We start from the raw sequence: 12,497 nt of genomic DNA, 5'->3' as shown, positions 1-12,497 counted from the left end.
GGTGGTATAACATGCGGGAAGGGGAACCTTACTTTCAGCAGGGTCAGATTCTGGCTGTGTAGAGTATAAGGGGAATGTAGTGGTCTAGGTCAATGTACCAGCAGACTCATCTAGCAGTGGCTGGGCAATGGGCAGGATGAGGAGGAAACAGATATAGGGCCAAAGAATAAAGTAGGCTAAATGCAGTTCAAAATTGGTAACAGGACTAAACAGGCGGCATTGCTTTGTTCAGTGGAGTAGCAAACCCAAGAGCAGCAGACACTGTTTCAAGGGCATAACCACACTAGTAGGCCAAATGCAGTTTAATATCTGATAGTATAGGGCGAAAGCCAGAATGTGGAAGCTCAGCTTTGTTCAGTTGAGGACAACACCAGGCAGGGGCAGACAGACACCTTTAGTAGGCCGGAACAGCCAATTTTTTAAAAAAACAGCAGTTAGTAAGAGGCAGAAGGTAGAAGCTCAGCTTTATTCAGTTGAGGACAACACCAGGCAGGGGCAGACATTCACCTTTAGTAGGCCGGAACAGCCAATTGCATTTTTAAAAATGGTAATTTGGAACAGAAGGTAGAAGCTCAGCTTTATTCAGTTGAGGACAACACAAGGCAGGGGCAGACATTCACCTTTAGTAGGCCGGAACAGCCAATTGCATTTTTAAAAATGGTAATTTGGAACAGAAGGTTGAAGCTCAGCTTTATTCAGTTGAGGACAACACCAGGCAGGGGCAGACAGACACCTTTAGTAGGCCGGAACAGCCAATTTTTAAAAAAAACAGCAGTTAGTAAGAGGCAGAAGGTAGAAGCTCAGCTTTATTCAGTTGAGGACAACACCAGGCAGGGGCAGACAGACACCTTTAGTAGGCCGGAACAGCCAATTGCATTTTTAAAAATGGTAATTTGGAACTGAAGGTTGAAGCTCAGCTTTATTCAGTTGAGGACAACACCAGGCAGGGGCAGACAGACACCTTTAGTAGGCCGGAACAGCCAATGGCATTTTTAAAAATGGTAATTTGGAACAGAAGGTTGAAGCTCAGCTTTATTCAGTTGAGGACAACACCAGGCAGGGGCAGACAGACACCTTTAGTAGGCCGGAACAGCCAATTTTTAAAAAAAACAGCAGTTAGTAAGAGGCAGAAGGTAAAAGCTCAGCTTTATTCAGTTGAGGACAACACCAGGCAGGGGCAGACATTCACCTTTAGTAGGCCAGAACAGCCAATTGCATTTTTAAAAATGGTAATTTGGAACAGAAGGTTGAAGCTCAGCTTTATTCAGTTGAGGACAACACCAGGCAGGGGCAGACAGACACCTTTAGTAGGCCGGAACAGCCAATTTTTTAAAAAAACAGCAGTTAGTAAGAGGCAGAAGGTAGAAGCTCAGCTTTATTCAGTTGAGGACAACACCAGGCAGGGGCAGACAGACACCTTTAGTAGGCCGGAACAGCCAATTGCATTTTTAAAAATGGTAATTTGGAACTGAAGGTTGAAGCTCAGCTTTATTCAGTTGAGGACAACACCAGGCAGGGGCAGACAGACACCTTTAGTAGGACGGAACAGCCAATTGCATTTTTAAAAATGGTAATTTGGAACTGAAGGTTGAAGCTCAGCTTTATTCAGTTGAGGACAACACCAGGCAGGGGCAGACAGACACCTTTAGTAGGCCGGAACAGCCAATTGCATTTTTAAAAATGGTAATTTGGAACTGAAGGTTGAAGCTCAGCTTTATTCAGTTGAGGACAACACCAGGCAGGGGCAGACAGACACCTTTAGTAGGCCGGAACAGCCAATTGCATTTTTAAAAATGGTAATTTGGAACTGAAGGTTGAAGCTCAGCTTTATTCAGTTGAGGACAACACCAGGCAGGGGCAGACATTCACCTTTAGTAGGCCGGAACAGCCAATTGCATTTTTAAAAATGGTAATTTGGAACAGAAGGTAGAAGCTCAGCTTTATTCAGTTGAGGACAACACCAGGCAGGGGCAGACATTCACCTTTAGTAGGCCGGAACAGCCAATTGCATTTTTAAAAATGGTAATTTGGAACAGAAGGTAGAAGCTCAGCTTTATTCAGTTGAGGACAACACCAGGCAGGGGCAGACATTCACCTTTAGTAGGCCGGAACAGCCAATTGCATTTTTAAAAATGGTAATTTGGAACTGAAGGTTGAAGCTCAGCTTTATTCAGTTGAGGACAACACCAGGCAGGGGCAGACAGACACCTTTAGTAGGCCGGAACAGCCAATTTTTTAAAAAAACAGCAGTTAGTAAGAGGCAGAAGGTAGAAGCTCAGCTTTATTCAGTTGAGGACAACACCAGGCAGGGGCAGACAGACACCTTTAGTAGGCCGGAACAGCCAATTGCATTTTTAAAAATGGTAATTTGGAACTGAAGGTTGAAGCTCAGCTTTATTCAGTTGAGGACAACACCAGGCAGGGGCAGACAGACACCTTTAGTAGGCCGGAACAGCCAATGGCATTTTTAAAAATGGTAATTTGGAACAGAAGGTTGAAGCTCAGCTTAATTCAGTTGAGGACAACACCAGGCAGGGGCAGACAGACACCTTTAGTAGGCCGGAACAGCCAATTTTTTAAAAAAACAGCAGTTAGTAAGAGGCAGAAGGTAGAAGCTCAGCTTTATTCAGTTGAGGACAACACCAGGCAGGGGCAGACATTCACCTTTAGTAGGCCGGAACAGCCAATTGCATTTTTAAAAATGGTAATTTGGAACAGAAGGTTGAAGCTCAGCTTTATTCAGTTGAGGACAACACCAGGCAGGGGCAGACAGACACCTTTAGTAGGCCGGAACAGCCAATTTTTTAAAAAAACAGCAGTTAGTAAGAGGCAGAAGGTAGAAGCTCAGCTTTATTCAGTTGAGGACAACACCAGGCAGGGGCAGACAGACACCTTTAGTAGGCCGGAACAGCCAATTGCATTTTTAAAAATGGTAATTTGGAACTGAAGGTTGAAGCTCAGCTTTATTCAGTTGAGGACAACACCAGGCAGGGGCAGACAGACACCTTTAGTAGGCCGGAACAGCCAATTGCATTTTTAAAAATGGTAATTTGGAACTGAAGGTTGAAGCTCAGCTTTATTCAGTTGAGGACAACACCAGGCAGGGGCAGACAGACACCTTTAGTAGGCCGGAACAGCCAATGGCATTTTTAAAAATGGTAATTTGGAACAGAAGGTTGAAGCTCAGCTTTATTCAGTTGAGGACAACACCAGGCAGGGGCAGACAGACACCTTTAGTAGGCCGGAACAGCCAATTTTTAAAAAAAACAGCAGTTAGTAAGAGGCAGAAGGTAGAAGCTCAGCTTTATTCAGTTGAGGACAACACCAGGCAGGGGCAGACATTCACCTTTAGTAGGCCGGAACAGCCAATTGCATTTTTAAAAATGGTAATTTGGAACAGAAGGTTGAAGCTCAGCTTTATTCAGTTGAGGACAACACCAGGCAGGGGCAGACAGACACCTTTAGTAGGCCGGAACAGCCAATTTTTTAAAAAAACAGCAGTTAGTAAGAGGCAGAAGGTAGAAGCTCAGCTTTATTCAGTTGAGGACAACACCAGGCAGGGGCAGACAGACACCTTTAGTAGGCCGGAACAGCCAATTGCATTTTTAAAAATGGTAATTTGGAACTGAAGGTTGAAGCTCAGCTTTATTCAGTTGAGGACAACACCAGGCAGGGGCAGACAGACACCTTTAGTAGGCCGGAACAGCCAATTGCATTTTTAAAAATGGTAATTTGGAACTGAAGGTTGAAGCTCAGCTTTATTCAGTTGAGGACAACACCAGGCAGGGGCAGACAGACACCTTTAGTAGGCCGGAACAGCCAATTGCATTTTTAAAAATGGTAATTTGGAACTGAAGGTTGAAGCTCAGCTTTATTCAGTTGAGGACAACACCAGGCAGGGGCAGACAGACACCTTTAGTAGGCCGGAACAGCCAATTGCATTTTTAAAAATGGTAATTTGGAACTGAAGGTTGAAGCTCAGCTTTATTCAGTTGAGGACAACACCAGGCAGGGGCAGACAGACACCTTTAGTAGGCCGGAACAGCCAATTTTTTAAAAAAACAGCAGTTAGTAAGAGGCAGAAGGTAGAAGCTCAGCTTTATTCAGTTGAGGACAACACCAGGCAGGGGCAGACATTCACCTTTAGTAGGCCGGAACAGCCAATTGCATTTTTAAAAATGGTAATTTGGAACAGAAGGTTGAAGCTCAGCTTTATTCAGTTGAGGACAACACCAGGCAGGGGCAGACAGACACCTTTAGTAGGCCGGAACAGCCAATTGCATTTTTAAAAATGGTAATTTGGAACTGAAGGTTGAAGCTCAGCTTTATTCAGTTGAGGACAACACCAGGCAGGGGCAGACAGACACCTTTAGTAGGCCGGAACAGCCAATTGCATTTTTAAAAATGGTAATTTGGAACAGAAGGTTGAAGCTCAGCTTTATTCAGTTGAGGACAACACCAGGCAGGGGCAGACAGACACCTTTAGTAGGCCGGAACAGCCAATTTTATAAAAAAAAAGCAGTTAATAAGAGGCAGAAGGTAGAAGCTCAGCTTTATTCAGTTGCAGCTTCTTGGCAATAATATAAAGAAGACGCGACAGGACAACACTCGGTGGATGCCATATCTGTGTTTTCAATGGAAAAAAAACTTTCAGTTAACTACTTGCAGGAGCAAGTTTTTGTAGCTGGTGGACAATTTTTTTTAAAAAAAGCAGTTAATAAGAGGCAGAAGGTAGAAGCTCAGCTTTATTCAGTTGCAGCTTCTTGGCAATAATATAAAGAAGACGTGACAGGACAACACTCGGTGGATGCCATATCTGTGTTTTCAATGGAAAAAAACCTTTCAGTTAACTACTTGCAGGAGAAAGTTTTTGTAGCTGGTGGCCAATTTTTGTACTGTACCAGTTTTTTGTTGTATGTGTTTTTGTTTTTAATGTTAAAATGTCTGCATTTGATATCTCTCCAGTATTTTCTTTTTTATAAGCAAAATACTGCAGTTTTACATCGGTTACATGGATACACAGGCAGCTTGGTGGTGAGTGGAGGAGTATTTAAAGTAGGGACCGCAGACAGGCTATCAAAGGCCTAAAATAACAAACAATAGGCTCATGGCAGTTTTACAGCGGTTACATGGATACACGGGCAGGCAGCTGGTGATGAGTGGAGGAGTATTTAAAGTAGGGACCGCAGACAGGCTATCAAAGGCCTAAAATAACAAACAATAGGCTCATGGCAGCTTTACAGCGGTTACATGGATACACAGGCAGCTTGGTGGTCAGTGGAGGAGTATTTAAAGTAGGGACCGCAGACAGGCTATCAAAGGCCTAAAATAACAAACAATAGGCTCATGGCAGTTGTACAGCAGTTACATGGATACACGGGCAGGCAGCTTGGTGGTCAGTGGAGGAGTATTTAAAGTAGGGACCGCAGACAGGCTATCAAAGGCCTAAAATAACAAACAATAGGCTCATGGCAGTTTTACAGCGGTTACATGGATACACGGGCAGGCAGCTGGTGATGAGTGGAGGAGTATTTAAAGTAGGGACCGCAGACAGGCTATCAAAGGCCTAAAATAACAAACAATAGGCTCATGGCAGCTTTACAGCGGTTACATGGATACACAGGCAGCTTGGTGGTCAGTGGAGGAGTATTTAAAGTAGGGACCGCAGACAGGCTATCAAAGGCCTAAAATAACAAACAATAGGCTTATGGCAGTTTTACAGCGGTTACATGGATACACGGGCAGGCAGCTTGGTGGTCAGTGGAGGAGTATTTAAAGTAGGGACCGCAGACAGGCTATCAAAGGCCTAAAATAACAAACAATAGGCTCATGGCAGTTTTACAGCGGTTACATGGATACACGGGCAGGCAGCTTGGTGGTGAGTGGAGGAGTATTTAAAGTAGGGACCGCAGACAGGCTATCAAAGGCCTAAAATAACAAACAATAGGCTTATGGCAGTTTTACAGCGGTTACATGGATACACGGGCAGGCAGCTTGGTGGTCAGTGGAGGAGTATTTAAAGTAGGGACCGCAGACAGGCTATCAAAGGCCTAAAATAACAAACAATAGGCTCATGGCAGCTTTACAGCGGTTACATGGATACACGGGCAGGCAGCTGGTGATGAGTGGAGGAGTATTTAAAGTAGGGACCGCAGACAGGCTGTCAAAGGCCTAAAATAACAAACAATAGGCTCATGGCAGCTTTACAGCGGTTACATGGATACACAGGCAGCTTGGTGGTCAGTGGAGGAGTATTTAAAGTAGGGACCGCAGACAGGCTATCAAAGGCCTAAAATAACAAACAATAGGCTCATGGCTGTTTTACATCGGTTACATGGATACACGGGCAGGCAGCTTGGTGGTCAGTGGAGGAGTATTTAAAGTAGGGACCGCAGACAGGCTATCAAAGGCCTAAAATAACAAACAATAGGCTCATGGCAGCTTTACAGCGGTTACATGGATACACGGGCAGGCAGCTGGTGATGAGTGGAGGAGTATTTAAAGTAGGGACCGCAGACAGGCTATCAAAGGCCTAAAATAACAAACAATAGGCTCATGGCAGCTTTACAGCGGTTACATGGATACACAGGCAGCTTGGTGGTCAGTGGAGGAGTATTTAAAGTAGGGACCGCAGACAGGCTATCAAAGGCCTAAAATAACAAACAATAGGCTTATGGCAGTTTTACAGCGGTTACATGGATACACGGGCAGGCAGCTTGGTGGTCAGTGGAGGAGTATTTAAAGTAGGGACCGCAGACAGGCTATCAAAGGCCTAAAATAACAAACAATAGGCTCATGGCAGCTTTACAGCGGTTACATGCATACACAGGCAGCTTGGTGGTCAGTGGAGGAGTATTTAAAGTAGGGACCGCAGACAGGCTATCAAAGGCCTAAAATAACAAACAATAGGCTCATGGCAGCTTTACAGCGGTTACATGGATACACGGGCAGGCAGCTGGTGATGAGTGGAGGAGTATTTAAAGTAGGGACCGCAGACAGGCTATCAAAGGCCTAAAATAACAAACAATAGGCTCATGGCAGCTTTACAGCGGTTACATGGATACACGGGCAGGCAGCTGGTGATGAGTGGAGGAGTATTTAAAGTAGGGACCGCAGACAGGCTATCAAAGGCCTAAAATAACAAACAATAGGCTTATGGCAGTTTTACAGCGGTTACATGGATACACGGGCAGGCAGCTTGGTGGTCAGTGGAGGAGTATTTAAAGTAGGGACCGCAGACAGGCTATCAAAGGCCTAAAATAACAAACAATAGGCTCATGGCAGCTTTACAGCGGTTACATGGATACACGGGCAGGCAGCTGGTGATGAGTGGAGGAGTATTTAAAGTAGGGACCGCAGACAGGCTATCAAAGGCCTAAAATAACAAACAATAGGCTCATGGCAGCTTTACAGCGGTTACATGGATACACAGGCAGCTTGGTGGTCAGTGGAGGAGTATTTAAAGTAGGGACCGCAGACAGGCTATCAAAGGCCTAAAGTAACAAACAATAGGCTTATGGCAGTTTTACAGCGGTTACATGGATACACGGGCAGGCAGCTTGGTGGTCAGTGGAGGAGTATTTAAAGTAGGGACCGCAGACAGGCTATCAAAGGCCTAAAATAACAAACAATAGGCTCATGGCAGCTTTACAGCGGTTACATGGATACACGGGCAGGCAGCTGGTGATGAGTGGAGGAGTATTTAAAGTAGGGACCGCAGACAGGCTATCAAAGGCCTAAAATAACAAACAATAGGCTCATGGCAGCTTTACAGCGGTTACATGGATACACAGGCAGCTTGGTGGTCAGTGGAGGAGTATTTAAATAGGGACTGCAGACAGGCTATCAAAGGCCTAAAATAACAAACAATAGGCTCATGGCAGCTTTACAGCGGTTACATGGATACACAGGCAGCTTGGTGGTCAGTGGAGGAGTATTTAAAGTAGGGACCGCAGACAGGCTATCAAAGGTCTAAAATAACAAACAATAGGCTTATGGCAGTTTTACAGCGGTTACATGGATACACGGGCAGGCAGCTTGGTGGTCAGTGGAGGAGTATTTAAAGTAGGGACCGCAGACAGGCTATCAAAGGCCTAAAATAACAAACAATAGGCTTATGGCAGCTTTACAGCGGTTACATGGATACACAGGCAGCTTGGTGGTCAGTGGAGGAGTATTTAAAGTAGGGACCGCAGACAGGCTATCAAAGGCCTAAAATAACAAACAATAGGCTCATGGCAGTTTTACAGCGGTTACATGGATACACGGGCAGGCAGCTTGGTGGTGAGTGGAGGAGTATTTAAAGTAGGGACCGCAGACAGGCTATCAAAGGCCTAAAATAACAAACAATAGGCTTATGGCAGTTTTACAGCGGTTACATGGATACACGGGCAGGCAGCTTGGTGGTCAGTGGAGGAGTATTTAAAGTAGGGACCGCAGACAGGCTATCAAAGGCCTAAAATAACAAACAATAGGCTCATGGCAGCTTTACAGCGGTTACATGGATACACAGGCAGCTTGGTGGTTAGTGGAGGAGTATTTAAAGTAGGGACCGCAGACAGGCTATCAAAGGCCTAAAATAACAAACAATAGGCTTATGGCAGTTTTACAGCGGTTACATGGATACACGGGCAGGCAGCTTGGTGGTCAGTGGAGGAGTATTTAAAGTAGGGACCGCAGACAGGCTATCAAAGGCCTAAAATAACAATCAATAGGCTCATGGCAGCTTTACAGCGGTTACATGGATACACGGGCAGGCAGCTGGTGATGAGTGGAGGAGTATTTAAAGTAGGGACCGCAGACAGGCTATCAAAGGCCTAAAATAACAAACAATAGGCTCATGGCAGCTTTACAGCGGTTACATGGATACACAGGCAGCTTGGTGGTCAGTGGAGGAGTATTTAAAGTAGGGACCGCAGACAGGCTATCAAAGGCCTAAAATAACAAACAATAGGCTCATGGCAGCTTTACAGCGGTTACATGGATACACGGGCAGGCAGCTGGTGATGAGTGGAGGAGTATTTAAAGTAGGGACCGCAGACAGGCTATCAAAGGCCTAAAATAACAAACAATAGGCTCATGGCAGCTTTACAGCGGTTACATGGATACACAGGCAGCTTGGTGGTCAGTGGAGGAGTATTTAAAGTAGGGACCGCAGACAGGCTATCAAAGGCCTAAAATAACAAACAATAGGCTTATGGCAGTTTTACAGCGGTTACATGGATACACGGGCAGGCATCTTGGTGGTCAGTGGAGGAGTATTTAAAGTAGGGACCGCAGACAGGCTATCAAAGGCCTAAAATAACAAACAATAGGCTCATGGCAGTTTTACAGCGGTTACATGGATACACGGGCAGGCAGCTTGGTGGTGAGTGGAGGAGTATTTAAAGTAGGGACCGCAGACAGGCTATCGAAGGCCTAAAATAACAAACAATAGGCTTATGGCAGTTTTACAGCGGTTACATGGATACACGGGCAGGCAGCTGGTGATGAGTGGAGGAGTATTTAAAGTAGGGACCGCAGACAGGCTATCAAAGGCCTAAAATAACAAACAATAGGCTCATGGCAGCTTTACAGCGGTTACATGGATACACGGGCAGGCAGCTGGTGATGAGTGGAGGAGTATTTAAAGTAGGGACCGCAGACAGGCTATCAAAGGCCTAAAATAACAAACAATAGGCTCATGGCAGCTTTACAGCGGTTACATGGATACACAGGCAGCTTGGTGGTCAGTGGAGGAGTATTTAAAGTAGGGACCGCAGACAGGCTATCAAAGGCCTAAAATAACAAACAATAGGCTTATGGCAGTTTTACAGCGGTTACATGGATACACGGGCAGGCAGCTTGGTGGTCAGTGGAGGAGTATTTAAAGTAGGGACCGCAGACAGGCTATCAAAGGCCTAAAATAACAAACAATAGGCTCATGGCAGCTTTACAGCGGTTACATGGATACACAGGCAGCTTGGTGGTCAGTGGAGGAGTATTTAAAGTAGGGACCGCAGACAGGCTATCAAAGGCCTAAAATAACAAACAATAGGCTTATGGCAGTTTTACAGCGGTTACATGGATACACGGGCAGGCAGCTTGGTGGTCAGTGGAGGAGTATTTAAAGTAGGGACCGCAGACAGGCTATCAAAGGCCTAAAATAACAAACAATAGGCTCATGGCAGCTTTACAGCGGTTACATGGATACACGGGCAGGCAGCTGGTGATGAGTGGAGGAGTATTTAAAGTAGGGACCGCAGACAGGCTATCAAAGGCCTAAAATAACAAACAATAGGCTCATGGCAGCTTTACAGCGGTTACATGGATACACAGGCAGCTTGGTGGTCAGTGGAGGAGTATTTAAAGTAGGGACCGCAGACAGGCTATCAAAGGCCTAAAATAACAAACAATAGGCTCATGGCAGCTTTACAGCGGTTACATGGATACACAGGCAGCTTGGTGGTCAGTGGAGGAGTATTTAAAGTAGGGACCGCAGACAGGCTATCAAAGGCCTAAAATAACAAACAATAGGCTCATGGCAGCTTTACAGCGGTTACATGGATACACAGGCAGCTTGGTGGTGAGTGGAGGAGTAGTGCAAGGAGTGTCTGTCCCAGTACTCCCAAAATATAAATAGATGTTAATGTCTCGCAAAACAACCAAAACAAAAAAAAAGGTGGCATACTTAGGTACAGGGGTGGGCTCATCTACTGAGTTTCTGACATAGTAATTTGGCAGTAACTATTTAATGGTGCCAATATAGGACACAGACACAGACTACTTTAAGTTGCATCATAGATGTCTACAAATTTGTATTGTCAGTGCCAGACATTGAATGATGTCAGCGAATAGACTAAAGATTGGTGGAGCTGTGCGACATAATTTTGCACGTGGTAGAGCACATTTTGAGCTGGGGTAGGGGGGAACTCTCTTGAGGCCGGCGGGACTGCCCCAGGGCCCCTCATGTTACAACGGTGTGTCTGACGTTGGGTGCGCACCACCACCGCCAGAGACACTACATTGTACTATGAGGGACCCAGTAGCAATGCCGTCAACCAAAAGCGAGCACACCCACCTCTTCAGACAAACAGCAGTCTCACGGGTGCTTGCGCCAAGTCGCGATACCACGGCCCCGTGTGGGGAGTTTTGCCATTTAGGGAGGTGTAAACATGTCGTATGCTGTACAATAAGCTGCAGCAAATTAGACATTAGAAAAGTAATTCACAGGCAAGAGCTTTTCATAGGAAAGCTAGGTGTCGGCCGGGCAAGGTGGGGCAAAAGATTTCGAAATCCAGTTGTGGTTCATTTTAATGAATGTTAGATCGTCAACATTTTGGGTAGCTAGACGAGTCCTTTTTTCGGTTAATATTGAACCTGCAGCACTGAATACTCTTTCTGATAGGACACTTGCTGCCGGGCAAGCAAGCTCCTGCAATGCATATTCTGCCAATTCTGGCCAGGTGTCTAATTTGGAGGCCCAGTAATCAAATGGGAATGACGGTTGAGGGAGAACATCGATAAGGGATGAAAAATAGTTAGTAACCATACTGGACAAATGTTGTCTCCTGTCACTTTCAATTGATGCAGCAGTACCTGTCCTGTCTGCGGTCATAGCAAAATCACTCCACAACCTGGTCAGAAAACCCCTCTGTCCAACGCCACTTCTGATGTGTGCACCCCTAACACTCCTAGTCTGCTGCCCCCTGGAGCTCGTGTGAGAACGATCACGTGCGCTGTGTGCTGGGAATGCCTGAAGCAAACGGTCAACAAGAGTTGATTGTTTGGTTGCTAATATTAGTTCCAAGTTCTCATGTGGCATAATATTTTGCAATTTGCCTTTATAGCGTGGATCAAGGAGGCAGGCCAACCAGTAATCGTCATCGTTCATCATTTTCGTAATGCGTGTGTCCCTTTTTAGGATACGTAAGGCATAATCCGCCATGTGGGCCAAAGTTCCAGTTGTCAAATCTCCGGTTGTGATTGGTTGAGGGGCAGTTGCAGGCAAATCTACGTCACTTGTGTCCCTCAAAAAACCAGAACCCGGCCGTGACACGCAACCAATTTCCTGTGCCCCCGGGAAAGGTTCGGCATTAAAAATATACTCATCCCCATCATCCTCCTCGTCCTCCACCTCCTCTTCGCCCGCTACCTCGTCCTGTACACTGCCCTGACCAGACAATGGCTGACTGTCATCAAGGCTTTCCTCTTCCTCTGGTGCAGACGCCTGCTCCTTTATGTGCGTCAAACTTTGCATCAGCAGACGCATTAGGGGGATGCTCATGCTTATTACGGCGTTGTCTGCACTAACCAGCCGTGTGCATTCCTCAAAACACTGAAGGACTTGACACATGTCTTGTATCTTAGACCACTGCACACCTGACAACTCCATGTCTGCCATCCAACTGCCTGCCCGTGTATCCTCCCACAAATAAATAACAGCACGCCTCTGTTCGCACAGTCTCTGAAGCATGTGCAGTGTTGAGTTCCACCTTGTTGCAACGTCTATGATTAGG

The sequence above is a fragment of the Ranitomeya variabilis genome, chromosome 3 (genome assembly GCF_051348905.1).
Source record: "Ranitomeya variabilis isolate aRanVar5 chromosome 3, aRanVar5.hap1, whole genome shotgun sequence".
Lineage (NCBI taxonomy): Eukaryota > Metazoa > Chordata > Amphibia > Anura > Dendrobatidae > Ranitomeya > Ranitomeya variabilis.
This window is presented reverse-complemented; position numbering follows the sequence as displayed.